Below are 14,254 nucleotides of genomic sequence, written 5' to 3'. Positions count from 1 at the left end.
ATCCTGTTGCTAACAGTGGCCAACACCACATGCTCCACCCAAAGGTGTAAGAAACACTGCAGGAGGCAAAGGTGGGCTAATCTGTACAGATATTGATTTAAGTCCTGAAACCGAAACAGAATTATGGAAAAAAGTAGCACTGGAAGAGACCTCAAGAGGTCATCAAGTCCACTCCCCTGCACTGAGGCAGGACTGGGTATTCCTAGTTTAACCTGTCCTTAACGTCCAATTATGGGGATTCCACAACCTCCCTTGAAGCCTACTCTAGTGCTCCATTATCCTTAGTTAGAAAGTTTTCCCCTGATTTCTAACCCAAGTCTCCCTTGAGGCAGATTAAACCAATTACTTCTGGTCCTACCTTCAGTGGACACTGAGAACAACTGATCACAGACCTCTAACAGCCCTTAAGCTTTGACTATCATTTTATATCCCTTCCAAAACCATTTTAAAATATGCATATAACATAACTCTGGATGTTCTTGCTATGCATATAGATGTACAGTACCTCCTGCAACCTTGTTAAGTGCTCAGACTCAGTGACATCCTATGGTGGAGGTAATTGTCACCTCCAAGTTCCACACACTAATTACATGTTCTGTGAAAAAGTATTTCCTTTTTATCAGTTCTGAAGTGGTCATTTTTAAATTTAATTGATTAGCCACTTGTTCTTGTGCTACAAGATAAAACAGAAGTCCCCCCTCTACCATGTGTTATTTTATGTACTTTTATCATGTCCCCACTTCTTTCTGAAGGTAAACAATCCCAATATTTTCATACGAGAGGTTTTTTTTGAGGTCCCTAATTATTCTCATCATCCTTCTTTGAAACCCTCTAATTCTGCAATATCCTTTCAGATATGGCAACCAGTATTGCACACCAGTAAGGCTACACCATTGATCTGCAGAATGGCATTATATTTTCCATATTCTTCTCCATCACAAAATCGTATTTGCTTTTTTGACTACAGCTGCACATTGAACAGAGGTCTTCATTAACCTGTCCACAATGATACCAAGGTCCCTTTCCTGAATGGATATGAACCAAGAAACCTTGATTGCCAGTCCCCTGCTATAACCACTAGATTACAGTTTCAGCAGGTTCTGTTTTTTCTAGTAGCCTCTTACTTTTCCATTTCCCTCTTGGCCCCTCTTATATGCCCCATTGTTTATAGATATTGTCAGGTTTCAATTTCTACGTAAAATCAGAGCAACTATTTGCAACAAAATTTCAGTGCAGCTCCAGTAATGAGTCTTATAAGGACCAAGTAGGGATTGATCTTTAGTCCTCTCTTTAGTCCTCTTTAGTCCCTATTATATACTTAACTTCACCCTTCCTTCTCAAAACCCCTTTCCTCTGTTGCCGACTCTCAAGCCTGGGAATCAAAGTCCCTTTCTCAAGCCTGCTGGCAAAGCACTTATGAGCTCAGCAGTCCAGAGCTGGCTGGCAACTGGTCCCTGACTGACTCTCTCCTTGCATATACAAAGGCACAGTTCTTCAAGTGCACTGATAGCTGGATGCCTTTCAGGGAAATGTGAGTCATCACCATAATCACCTTGGAGTTACAGTTGTCTACAAAGCTGTCTGACTGTTTTATGCTTTGAGGTTCAAACTGTTTGGGGAGGTGGGGCAGAACCACCATTGCCCAATGTTCTAGTTTGGATTGGTTTTTACCACTCCAAAAAGATAGACTTATTTTAAAATGAAACTTCAGAGAAGCATATCATTCAATCAGTTCAATAAGCTGTAAAGGGATTGAGAAGGCTAATATCACAAACCTATCAAATTCATTCTGTATGCTGCTGAATCTTTAGGTACGAGTGCATTATTAGAAATCTCATTTAAACAGCTGACAAAAGTGGGCTGGATTTAATTTGGATGGTGAAAGCCAATTTTATTCTAAATGCTTATTTGTCTGGAATTTGATGAGTATCTAGTGGTAAGAGTACGAGTCCTTGAAGTTTGTCAATTCCGTTCCTGCATTACTCATCACAGTTGGGAATTTCTGATCTTATTTTTAAAATGTTGGTCCAGGTCTTCGCAACAACATAATAGGATTTGACAAATAGACAGAAGTTGGGTCTGTGTATAATAGGTTAATTAAAATTTCTCTAAATTGCTATTGATCTATTTGTACCCACTGGAGTGCTAAAAGTTTTTCCAATGACAATCCAGTCAGGTATGCTAAGGTCCAGAGACAAAGCTATAGATGGAGAAGTTGAGGCCTCTACCAGTTTGCGATATCAGAGGCTGTTTTGCAGCTGCCCATATATACAAATTTTAAGAAGGAAAATTAAGAGATTGTAGAGTACATCTACAATTAGTAGAACAAAGGTGATAAATATTCATTCAAAGATAGAAGCCATTCCCATCAGGAGAAACAGGAGGTTTCTCAGACAATCCATTCTGATGGCTTGAGCTTGTTGGATTAAGGTTACATTATTGCAAATTCTTCATGTTACAGATTGAGCTCTAGATACCAAAAGATCCAGGAGGCACCCTAAAGTGGAGTCAGTGTCTACCACCCCACAGTACTGCTTCTAAGTTACAGAAACTCAGTCTGCAGCCTGAAAGTTTACTGAAACAAACATTCAGTGAACTCTAATGAGCCAATTTACAAAATCAAAAGCCTTTTCAACATTTGTTTGGATTACAGTAGCACCTACATGGCATACAAGGTGGTTTCCTTACACCTAAAATGCCAATCCTGCCAAAAAGAGTTTGCAATCTAAGACGTTAGACAAGCTGGTGCTTGTTTTATTGAAAAGTAGATTATGTTGAAAAGTCTGCATTAAATTCCCAAAGGATATACAATTCTGTATAAAGCATGTCTGATCAGGGCTGGGAAGTAGTCTATTTAATAATCCAATAGGACTAGGTGGGTTGGAGATGTTTCTAAAGGGCTGTGGAATTTTTTACTTGTAGAATACAAGTTCCAATCTAGCCCAGATCATGGGTAGAGAACTAGAAGTGATTTCTTGTAAGAAAACAGATTTGTCTGAAGGAAAAGATGGTTCTCCAATCTGTCTAGTTGGTGGTTCTCAGTCCAGTTTTGAGTTATAGTGTGAACACCTCAGCAGCCTTTGTCACAGACAGTGATGTAAATACCAACAGATGGTCTTTTCAAAAAGAAAAAGGAGTACTTGTGGCACCTTAGACTAAAATTTATTTGAACATAAGCTTTTGTGAGCTACGAATCACTTCATCAGATGCATGAAGTGAGCTATAGCTCACAAAAGCTTATGCTCAAATAAATTTGTTAGTCTAAGGTGCCACAAGTACTCCTTTTCTTTTGCAGATACAGACTAACATAGCTGCTACTCTGAAACCTGTTGGTATTTAGTGAACCCATCACTTTAGTCTGTACACGCTAGATCTGTAAGTCCACCTCACCATACACGCAGTGCAGGACTGTTCCTTATGGTATACTTTGTAATGCTTTGCCCCATTTCAAATTTAAACATTATTGTCTTCCTTGTTGGTGGTCTCTACAGGAAAGCCAAGGAGGGAATGTGCCATGGATGCTGAGCTACATTTCAGGCCATTTAAGTTTGTGTGAGGCACTGTACAAAAGCACACAAGAGGCATCCCTCCCCTCTCAAATGCTTACAATTTGTAAATCAGAATCTCACAATATGTGAAGGGAACCTTGGGGGAAGCATTTCTGTACCAGAACCTAAACCTCTCCCTTCTGCAAATGCATTTACACAGGTGCTCACTCAATCACTTCCCAAACTAGTTTCAGCTTCTTCAGACTTGAAAGAGATAAAAGGTCAGAATAAAGCTACATTTGCCAGCAAAGCATATCTGCTTTTTTTCCCCACACCTCAACACCACTGCTGACAAACACCACACACTGATTAAAGGGCTTTTAATGACTGTGAAGGAAAGCAGACTCCCTGCAGCTGCACAGCAGCTGGAACCACTTGTGTTATTTAGCAGAGAAAGGTCTGACCCCACAAGTGAAAATGAGTTTGGTGGTCACTCCTTCTAGTCCCCATCATAAGCACACTGAAAAATTTAGCCTGGCTCTTTCTGAAATGGTAGGCTCTACTGAAGCAGCTGCCCTGAAACAGGAATAGCAAGTTTGGATTGAGGAGCACTAACCTTGTGGAAGTAACTGACTGTGGAAGTACTCACAAGGAATGGAAGAGGTAGGGTGTGGCAGTTCTGGATTAAGGTGTATTGGCAGAACTGCATTTCAGGAAAGAGGTGCAGAAGATCCAGAATGTGAGAAGTTGGCAGAACTCTGTGGGGACAAAGACTGAAAAAGATGGAGATGTGAGGAGATATAGGTAGTTAGGGACTATTTAGAAAAGCTGGACGTGCACAAGTCCATGGGGCCGGACGAGTTGCATCCAAGAGTGCTGAAGGAATTGGCGGCTGTGATTGCAGAGCCATTGGCCATTATCTTTGAAAACTCGTGGCGAACTGGGGAAGTCCCGGATGACTGGAAAAAGGCTAATGTAGTGCCAATCTTTAAAAAAGGGAAGAAGGAGGATCCTGGGAACTACAGGCCAGTCAGCCTCACCTCAGTCCCTGGAAAAATCATGGAGCAGGTCCTCAAAGAATCAATCCTGAAGCACTTGCATGAGAGGAAGGTGATCAGGAACAGCCAGCATGGATTCACCAAGGGAAGGTCATGCCTGACTAATCTAATCGCCTTTTATGAGGAGATTACTGGTTCTGTGGATGAAGGGAAAGCAGTGGATGTATTGTTTCTTGACTTTAGCAAAGCTTTTGACACGGTCTCCCACAGTATTCTTGTCAGCAAGTTAAGGAAGTATGGGCTGGATGAATGCACTACAAGGTGGGTAGAAAGCTGGCTAGATTGTCGGGCTCAACGGGTAGTGATCAATGGCTCCATGTCTAGTTGGCAGCCGGTATCAAGTGGAGTGCCCCAAGGGTCGGTCCTGGGGCCGGTTTTGTTCAATATCTTCATAAATGATCTGGAGGATGGTGTGGATTGCACTCTCAGCAAATTTGCGGATGATACTAAACTGGGAGGAGTGGTAGATACGCTGGAGGGGAGGGATAGGATACAGAAGGACCTAGACAAATTGGAGGATTGGGCCAAAAGAAATCTGATGAGGTTCAATAAGGATAAGTGCAGGGTCCTGCACTTAGGACGGAAGAACCCAATGCACAGCTACAGACTAGGGACCGAATGGCTAGGCAGCAGTTCTGCGGAAAAGGACCTAGGGGTGACAGTGGACGAGAAGCTGGATATGAGTCATCAGTGTGCCCTTGTTGCCAAGAAGGCCAATGGCATTTTGGGATGTATAAGTAGGGGCATAGCGAGCAGATCGAGGGACGTGATCGTTCCCCTCTATTCGACATTGGTGAGGCCTCATCTGGAGTACTGTGTCCAGTTTTGGGCCCCACACTTCAAGAAGGATGTGGATAAATTGGAGAGAGTCCAGCGAAGGGCAACAAAAATGATTAGGGGTCTGGAACACATGAGTTATGAGGAGAGGCTGAGGGAGCTGGGATTGTTTAGCCTGCAGAAGAGAAGAATGAGGGGGGATTTGATAGCTGCTTTCAACTACCTGAAAGGGGGTTCCAAAGAGGATGGCTCTAGACTGTTCTCAATGGTAGCAGATGACAGAACGAGGAGTAATGGTCTCAAGTTGCAGTGGGGGAGGTTTACATTGGATATTAGGAAAAACTTTTTCACTAAGAGGGTGGTGAAACACTGGAATGCGTTACCTAGGGAGGTGGTAGAATCTCCTTCCTTTGAGGTTTTTAAGGTCAGGCTTGACAAAGCCCTGGCTGGGATGATTTAACTGGGAATTGGTCCTGCTTCAAGCAGGGGGTTGGACTAGATGACCTTCTGGGGTCCCTTCCAACCCTGATATTCTATGATTCTATGAGACATGATGCGGCCAGAAGTGAGGTGCCTTGGTAGAACTGCATAACTGTCACCCCCACTAACAGCAGGGATTACTGCATAATAAGACTGAAAAAAAAAAAAAGAGCTTGAGGAAAGAAGCCTGCACACAGCATGTCTCAAGCCAGCGTTACATGCCTGTGACTGTCATGGGCATTAAACTTCAAAGTTGAGGCGGGGGGCAGGTGTAGTTTAATTATTTTATTAAAAAGAAAGGTGCACATTCCTCAGTCACTGCTCATAGAGGAGAGGTTTTTTTTTTTTTTTTTTTTAATTCAAGAAGGGGATTTGCCCCATCCATACACATGGGCTTCTCTTATGGACTGTAGAAACCTTGTGTTCTGGGCTTAAAAAAAGAACCTAGTTTTGTGTTACCACTAAACATGGACAGTCATGAATACATATTACTTTAATGTACTTTAAGTATTATATCCATGATATACCAAACACACTGATATACAAGCAAGGGAAGACTGCACTGAATGGAGAGTTTCTGAAGAGATGTATTAGAATGATGCAATCAGCATTGCCGACCCCAAGTGGTCAAAAAACTCATGCAAATTTTTTTAAATCTCGTTTTAGCTGGTAAGTTTTAGGCTCCTTTTATTTGCCTTCTGGCTTTTAATAGAGCTGAGCAAAACCTTTTCAGTGAATAAGTGGTTTGCCTGAGGTGGAAAAGGATTTTTTTTAAAATGTCACACACAATTTTTGGATGTGTTCAACCCAAATTGAGTTTTTCCCCTTCCCCCCAAACCCAATTTTTCAAGACTTCCAGCAAACCTCTTGGCGCTGCCTCTCAGGGTGGCCGCCATTAGCAACTGACCCCAGGCCTGCCCTCAGACCACTGGTGAAACCTAAGATCATCAAGAAGAGAACCAAGAAGTTCATCCGCCATCAATCAGATCACTGTCAAGATCAAGCGCAACTGGTGTAAGCCAAGAGGTATCGATAACAGAGCTCACAGGAGGCTCAAAGGGCAAATCTTGATGCCCAACATTGGTTATGGTAGCAATAGAAAGACGAAACACATGCTGCCCACCGGATTCAAAAAGTTTCTAGTCGACAACGTCAAAGAACTTGAGGTGCTGCTGTGAGTAACAAGTCTTATTGTGCAGAGATTGCTCACAATGTTTCCTCCAAGAACCACAAGGTATTTGTAGAGCGAGCAGCTCAGCTTGCTATCAAGATCACCAATCCAAATGCCAAACAGACAAGTTAGTTATTTGTGTAGTTTTTAAGTGTAGGGTTCATGTTTTCAAGCTTTCATCTGTAACCATAAGGGCAAGAAACTTTTTTTTAAAATGAAAAATTCTCATGTAATTTCATCACTTCAGGATGTAGGACCTTAAGAAAACACACCCCAAATATCATGACACAATCAAGTCACATGAGCTGGCCACAATAGGTCTGCTTCCACAAGGATGGTCAGTGGGAGCCCTATTGCTTGGCCATATAATATTGCAGTGTCCCATTTAAGAAAAATAGGGCACTCACCTAGTATGTGGGAGACAAGTCCCTGCTCCAATGACTATTTATCTTATACAAAAGAAGAAGAGGAGATATTGAGAAAGTCTCACACAAGAATATCCCATAGCCTGGTGGATAGGGCACTCTCCTGTAATGTGGGAGACAAGTTCAAAATCGCTTTGCTTCAGGCAGAGATGAACTCAGGTTTCCACATGTTTGGTGAGTGCCTCCACCACTGGGTTAAAGGTGGCTGCCTCCACCTCATTTGAACATTTTGTTAATCTAGTCCTCCAAAATGAGAGATTTCATTTTTGACAAAATCGATTTTGGACAAGTCTGATCAGGACAAAGTTTCTTTGACTCTACTCAAACTTAATTTTTTTAATTCACTAAAAGTTTCAGTTCTGGTTCAACCTTTGATTTCTTTTTCCTTGGCATTGTCACAAGCCAAAAAGCTACTGACCTGAGCAGTATTTGAACTGGTGACCTAAAAAGAATACAAGTACCAGAGTCAAAGATGTTATGGGGACTGGGTCTTCCTGAAGGATCTGTATTTACCACATTGATGCACAGGACTATCTTCACAAAGAGAAAGAATTCAAGAGAAATTCTTAGAATCTGATCTTTACTTCCACAAGCTCTGCTATTGATTTAGAGGAGACAAGGACCAGACTCTTACACAGATTAGGAATTACTGTAATATCTAAATTCCAAAGCAGATTTTTGATTTACAGTCTATGTGCACAATTCCTTCATCACAATCCATATGGAAGATGATGGAAGATGTCAAGGTACTGGATAATAAGACATCCAATTTAAACTAAACTAGCAATTGTGCAGTTTAATAGGATAGAATACTATTTTTAAAACACCTGTATTTTTATAAGTCATTTCAGTTTTATACAGCTAATCAAATGGTTTGTTTGGCTAAACATCCCCTAAAATCATAAGACCAGAATAGGAGGTATACTATTGAACTGCAACTATGAACATAATATTGAATGTTGAAATAGATAGCTCTGCTTAGCTTGTACTGTACATCAGTTAATACATAACACACTTCCGGGTCCTCTGCCCTAGGAATCAGCAACTTCAAGGCAAAAACTGGCAACACAACTAAGCTGTTGAATAGCTATGGTGGTGAGAGAGTAGCTGGGGAGAAGATAATTGAATACTAACTCATACAGTACGGAAAACATGTATTAAAAATGCTCCTGAAAGGAAGATTTTGGCTGCACTAACTTTAGCTGAGGTCGTATGGGTAGTCTGGGAAGTAGTCATGCACCCCACCCCTTCCCCCCACCCCCAAGGATTTAACTTCACTCATTTAAAATGAGCAGTATTTTAACATTACTTGAATGAAAGTGCAACAGATATTCAGGCCATCAGATGTTTGCACTGACCCTCAAATACAAGAAATGCAAGTCTAACCCACAAATAAAGAAAGGTTAAACACACTAAGGGACCAACATACCTTTTACGGTGTGGGGTTCCCCCCAGTATTAATTTTCCTATTATAAATGCTGGAGGAAAACAAGAAATCCAGATGCTCACCTACAGTCAAGGCATGAAATTCTGGTCCCACTGAATTCCATGGAAAAAACTCCTATGGACTTCAATAAGATGAGAACGGCATCCTGAAAGTTTTATTGTTTTTAATAAAAAAATTCAAATCTGTTTGGTTTAGAGAGTCCTCTGCTTGTTCAGCATAATTCAAGAATTAAGCCACACACATAATGTCATATGACCTATGTTATGCAAGTCAGTCTTCCCAATGTAGTTGTATCCCATATTATAGTAAATTATATTGGTACCTGGGTTGTCCCCCGAGCCAACAAAACAATCACATTAGATGCTTGTTGCCGTTAGATGGTTAAAAGACAGCTATTGTACTATAATGGGATGTATCTTCCTTAAACAGAAGGGTTTCAGGGATTTAAAGCCAATAGGATGGGATAAGCAATAGAATGTACCTCCAGCTGAAAAGATCTTGAACAGTGTCACAGATGTGTACACAGATTCTCATAAACATGAGAATGTTTAAATTAGAGGTTGTTCCTCATTCTTTGCAATCTGCAAGGCATCCTAATATTAGTGTTAGAAGTTAGTTTTCTTGAACTTTGGTATAAAGTCAAAATATTGCCCTTTTCCACACCTCTCCATTGTATATCAATTAAAAGGCACCTCTGACCATTGTTAAGTTCTATCCATATTCCATATGCAACATATTTAGCCCTAAAAACAGCCAAAGTAGCACAGTGTCTTGGAGCTATTTTTCTAGAGCCAGCTCTAAATTGGCAGTCCTAGTCAAACAGATAAGCTTCTCTCTATTTGTGAGCTTAAGTACAGTATGTTCATCTTGCCCATTTTGTCAACCAAAGTGCCTTTAATGCCAAAAATAACTTTAATTTTAATTTCCTGAAGTGTTAGAAGATGCAAGTGAACATAACTGAATTTAGCTATATAATCCAGATGTCTTTCCTCCTTCCCCCCCCCCCCATATATTCTGTAGGTCCCCATGAAAATTGTTATGGTTATTGCCATTGCTGGAGAAAGAAAAGCCATAAAAACCACCACCAGCATTTATTCTCCATCATCTTTTTCCATAAGGAGTGTCATTTTGCCAACATTCTACTAATGATTTTAATTGTGCTCTCCCAGAATAGTCTATTGAGAAATGCAAGACCTTCTTTTTGCCTTCATTCTGTCCGTCATTTAGGAGTATAGAAATAGCTTAATTTCCAAATTAAATAGAGGCTGTAATCTCGGAAATGTGAATGTGATATACACACCACACGGCACCATTTGGAAAAAAACTTACCCAAATTTGGGTAAGGCATTCCTTTAAGAGTCCACTCATTCCATATCCAAGAGGGTTATGTTTTCACCAGTTATTCTGATCTGTAATTTTTAAAAAATTATGTTCTATTATTTAAGTGATATGCTAGCAATAAGTTATTCTCTTTAATTTCTATAGGTTCCTGTGGTTTGGTTAACTCCATAACCTGAAGTTATTTGACACCACCATCTCCCACATGCTTTATGAGGTCACCCTTTTCCCCAAGAGTCGTAAGGTTGTGCACCTAGGGAAGGCACAAATGTGCCAACTGTGGAGTGCCTGTAACTCCAGAGGAAAGCCCTGCTACAATATAGCTTAGGTGTTCCACAGAGGAAGCACCTACCCCTAGTGGGCCTTCTTGGCAGTACTCCGAGCAGGTCAGAGCTATGAAGGCTTAGAAGCCCTAAAGTGACATTAAAATTATTGCATTCATGTAGTAAAGCTTTCAGTGCCATATTATATATAAAATAAAATGTTGGCTGCATTAACTCTGGCCTTGTCTAGATTAGAAGATTTAGACACGCAATGTTGTACCTTCTCGCATGCCTTGTGTCTCAACACAAGAGTTGCAACTGGATCATGCCACAAGTCATGCCAAGCACTCTGGGGCATGCCTAGAATGAACCATGACTGAATCACATCAACTCAAACACATCACTGCCCATGGAGTTCAATGTTGTAATACAGAAAAACAATCCATGGAAAGCTGTTCTTAAAAGACAACTCTCCATTCTGCAAAGAGGAGAGCCATGCCAAAGGAGGTGATCAAGAGCCCTATGAGGCAAAGCTGGTTACCATGGAAGACTTTCCTAGTGAAGACTGTGGATGTTTTGAGAGTTAGACCTGTCCTCTTACAATCCCCTGTGCATCAGCAAAGTATACCAGAAGGCCAAGCAGAATCACCCTGGAAGCATTGTCATTTGGGGCAGTGCTGAATGCATGCCCACAAAGCACTACCAGTAATATAATGGAGTACAGCACTAGGGTGAATGCAAACTGTAACAGCAAGTCCACTAAGCACACGTGTGTGTGTGTGTGTGTGTGTGTGTGAGAACACTTTGTTTGGATGCACTGACTCATGCCAGCAACAGCTGAGACAACTAAATAAAGGTAAAAAGAAAAGGAGTACTTGTGGCACCTTAGAGACTAACCAATTTATTTGAGCATGAGCTTTCGTGAGCTACAGCTCACTTCAGATGCATACCGTGGAAACTGCAGCAGACTTTATATACACACAGAGAACATGAAACAATACCTCCTCCCACCCCACTGTCCTGCTGGTAATAGCTTATCTAAAGTGATCATCAAGTTGGGCCATTTCCAGCACAAATCCAGGTTTTCTCGCCCTCCACCCCCCCACACAAATTCACTCTCCTGCTGGTGATAGCCCATCCAAAGTGACCACTCTCCACACAATGTGCATGACAATCAAGTTGGGCCATTTCCTGCACAAATCCAGGCCTTCTCACACACACACACCCCACCTCCATACACACACACAAACTCACTTTCCTGCTGGTAATAGCTCATCCAAACTGACCACTCTCAAAGTTTAAATCCAAGTTAAACCAGAACATCCGGGGGGGGGGGGGGTAGGAAAAAACAAGGGGAAATGACTTAGCCGTCTCTAAGTCATTATGCAAGGTAGCCTATTTCCCCTTGATTTTTCCTACCCCCCCCCCCCCGGATGTTCTGGTTCAACTTGGATTTAAACTTTGAGAGTGGTCAGTTTGGATGAGCTATTACCAGCAGGAAAGTGAGTTTGTGTGTGTGTATGGAGGTGGGGGGGGTGAGAAGGCCTGGATTTGTGCTGGGGGTGGCCCACCTTGATTATCATGCGCATTGTGGGGAGAGTGGTCACTTTGGATGAGCTATTGCCAGCGGGATAGTGAGTTTGTGTGTGTGGTTTTTGGGAGGGGGGTGGGGGGGTGAGAGAACCTGGATTTGTGCAGGAAATGGCCCAACTTGATTGTCATGCACATTGTGTGGAGAGTGGTCACTTTGGATGGGCTATCACCAGCAGGAGAGTGAATTTGTGTGGGGGGAGTGGAGGGCGAGAAAACCTGGATTTGTACTGGAAATGGCCCAACTTGATAATCACTTTAGATAAGCTATTACCAGCAGGACAGTGGGGTGGGAGGAGGTATTGTTTCATGTTCTCTGTGTGTATATATAAAGTCTGCTGCAGTTTCCACGGTATGCATTCGATGAAGTGAGCTGTAGCTCACGAAAGCTCATGCTCAAATAAATTGGTTAGTCTCTAAGGTGCCACAAGTACTCCTTTTCTTTTTGCGAATACAGACTAACACGGCTGTTACTCTGAAACCTAAATAAAGGTAGGTACAACTGAGCTATCAAGGGTCTCCTCCACAGGTCTTACTGCACATTTCCAGGTGACCTAGCCAATAGTCTTACAGCTCTGGCAGGAGCCATAATGCCACAACAGGGCCCCAGTGGAGCAAATGGAGGGGCAACTGTTGCCATGTCACTCCACATATCTAAGGAATATTTTTCCTAGAGCTCCTAGACTCATGGACATTAGAGCCAGAAGGGACCATTGTGATCTAGTCTTACCTCCTGCACATTGCAGGCCACAGAAACTCACCCACACCTGAAATAGACCCTAACCTCTGGCTCAGTTACTGAAGTTCTCAACTCATGGTTTAAAAAGACTTCAAGTTACAGAGAATCCACCATTTATGCTAGTTTTAACCTGCAAGTTACTTGTGCCCCATGCTGCTGAGGAAGGTGAAAAAAAAAACCCAGTGTCTCTGCCAGTCTGACTTGGGGGAAAATTCCTTCTCAACCCCAGATTGGAAGATCCCACCGCCTCCAAACTCCACAGCCTTCCAAGTTCCATTCTCCTTAAGAAGGCTATTCTCTGTAAATGCCATTAGGTTAATAAGCAACCGGCAAAGAAGTATTCCAATGGAAATTGGAACACAGCCTTGATAAGTCACTACTGCCAACATAAGAAATAAGGCTACAACAAGATTTAAATCCCAGGAAGGTTGATGCCGCCCATCTGCATTCAGTTTATAGATCTCTAAAGGCTGACTGTCTCCTCTGAGAGACCAATGCACAACAAAAAACCCAGTCTGCTCTTTGTGAGCATTAAAGAGTCTGTTGCACTTTTCATATATTTACCCCTCTGTCACCCTTAACTCAAGTTTCTCCTTAGGTTCCCCTCACCTGCCAGTCATTTTCCAGCCCAGAGTTCACTGTGTTTCAATGGTTCTTTATGGATATAAAAGTTTGAAGTTATTTAAGATTTTTACAGGGTGAAAGCAATTTTACACCACCCACACATACCTCTCGATCTGTCCTCCCTCCACCAAAACTTGGAAGAACAAATGGAATTTTAAGGCTTGTGTTTTTGTTTTGTTAAAGAGGAACTCAATGTTCTTTATAGGGAATATAGGAATCTCCATATCAAATTAGACCAGCAACCACCAGTCTAGTATCCTGGCTCTCACTAAGCACCCAGATCTAGCCACTAACAAAAATGCAAGAAATTCTATAGTGAGTAGTTCTGAAGCAACCTGCCCACAGGAAAAGCTCTTGGCTTCAATGTACTGTGCCAGTGAGATGCACAACCTAATCATGTATCGTGTGGACAGGTATTTCCTTTTGTGTGTTTTAAAATTGGACCTGCATGACAGGTAGATCTTTCAAGACTACAGTCTTTGTTTTAAGTGTAGTAAGGGTGTAAATTGTCAGAATGGCATCCTAAAAATGTTAAGATAAGGTGCACAGTTTTAAAAAGTCTTACAGTTAACTATATGGGTAAAATAAACACTTATTTTTATATACACACAGTACACACCCATGAACACAGGAGGTACACACTGATATCTTCCAACATATATCATATGGAGCCAGGTTCTGGATGTTCCATTAATTGCGTCAGGTGGATTTTGGACTTCTTTAGCAGGGTTGGTTACATTGACCCAGAGATGCTTGTATTATTTTAACTAGATGTATAAGGCATGGTTTAAAAACGGAACAAAAATAATCCTGTTAGCCAAAGAAATAAAGGCAGCCCGGAATTTAGAGCAAGA

At 41.7% G+C, this 14,254-nt stretch overlaps 1 protein-coding gene and 1 pseudogene across 6 annotated transcripts in view; one reads left to right on the top strand and one right to left on the bottom strand.

The window, feature by feature from the left end:
- The window catches only part of SMOC1 (SPARC related modular calcium binding 1), a 205,841-nt gene that overhangs the window by 148,127 nt on the left and 43,460 nt on the right, over positions 1-14,254 (bottom strand). The window lies entirely within an intron of this gene.
- Positions 6,600-7,106, top strand: LOC125637754 (large ribosomal subunit protein eL32 pseudogene; annotated as a pseudogene).

Source organism: Caretta caretta, chromosome 6 (assembly GCF_965140235.1).
Source record: "Caretta caretta isolate rCarCar2 chromosome 6, rCarCar1.hap1, whole genome shotgun sequence".
NCBI classification, from domain to species: domain Eukaryota; kingdom Metazoa; phylum Chordata; order Testudines; family Cheloniidae; genus Caretta; species Caretta caretta.
Note: the sequence above shows the minus strand (reverse complement) of the source record. Positions and strands in the feature narration are given on the sequence as shown.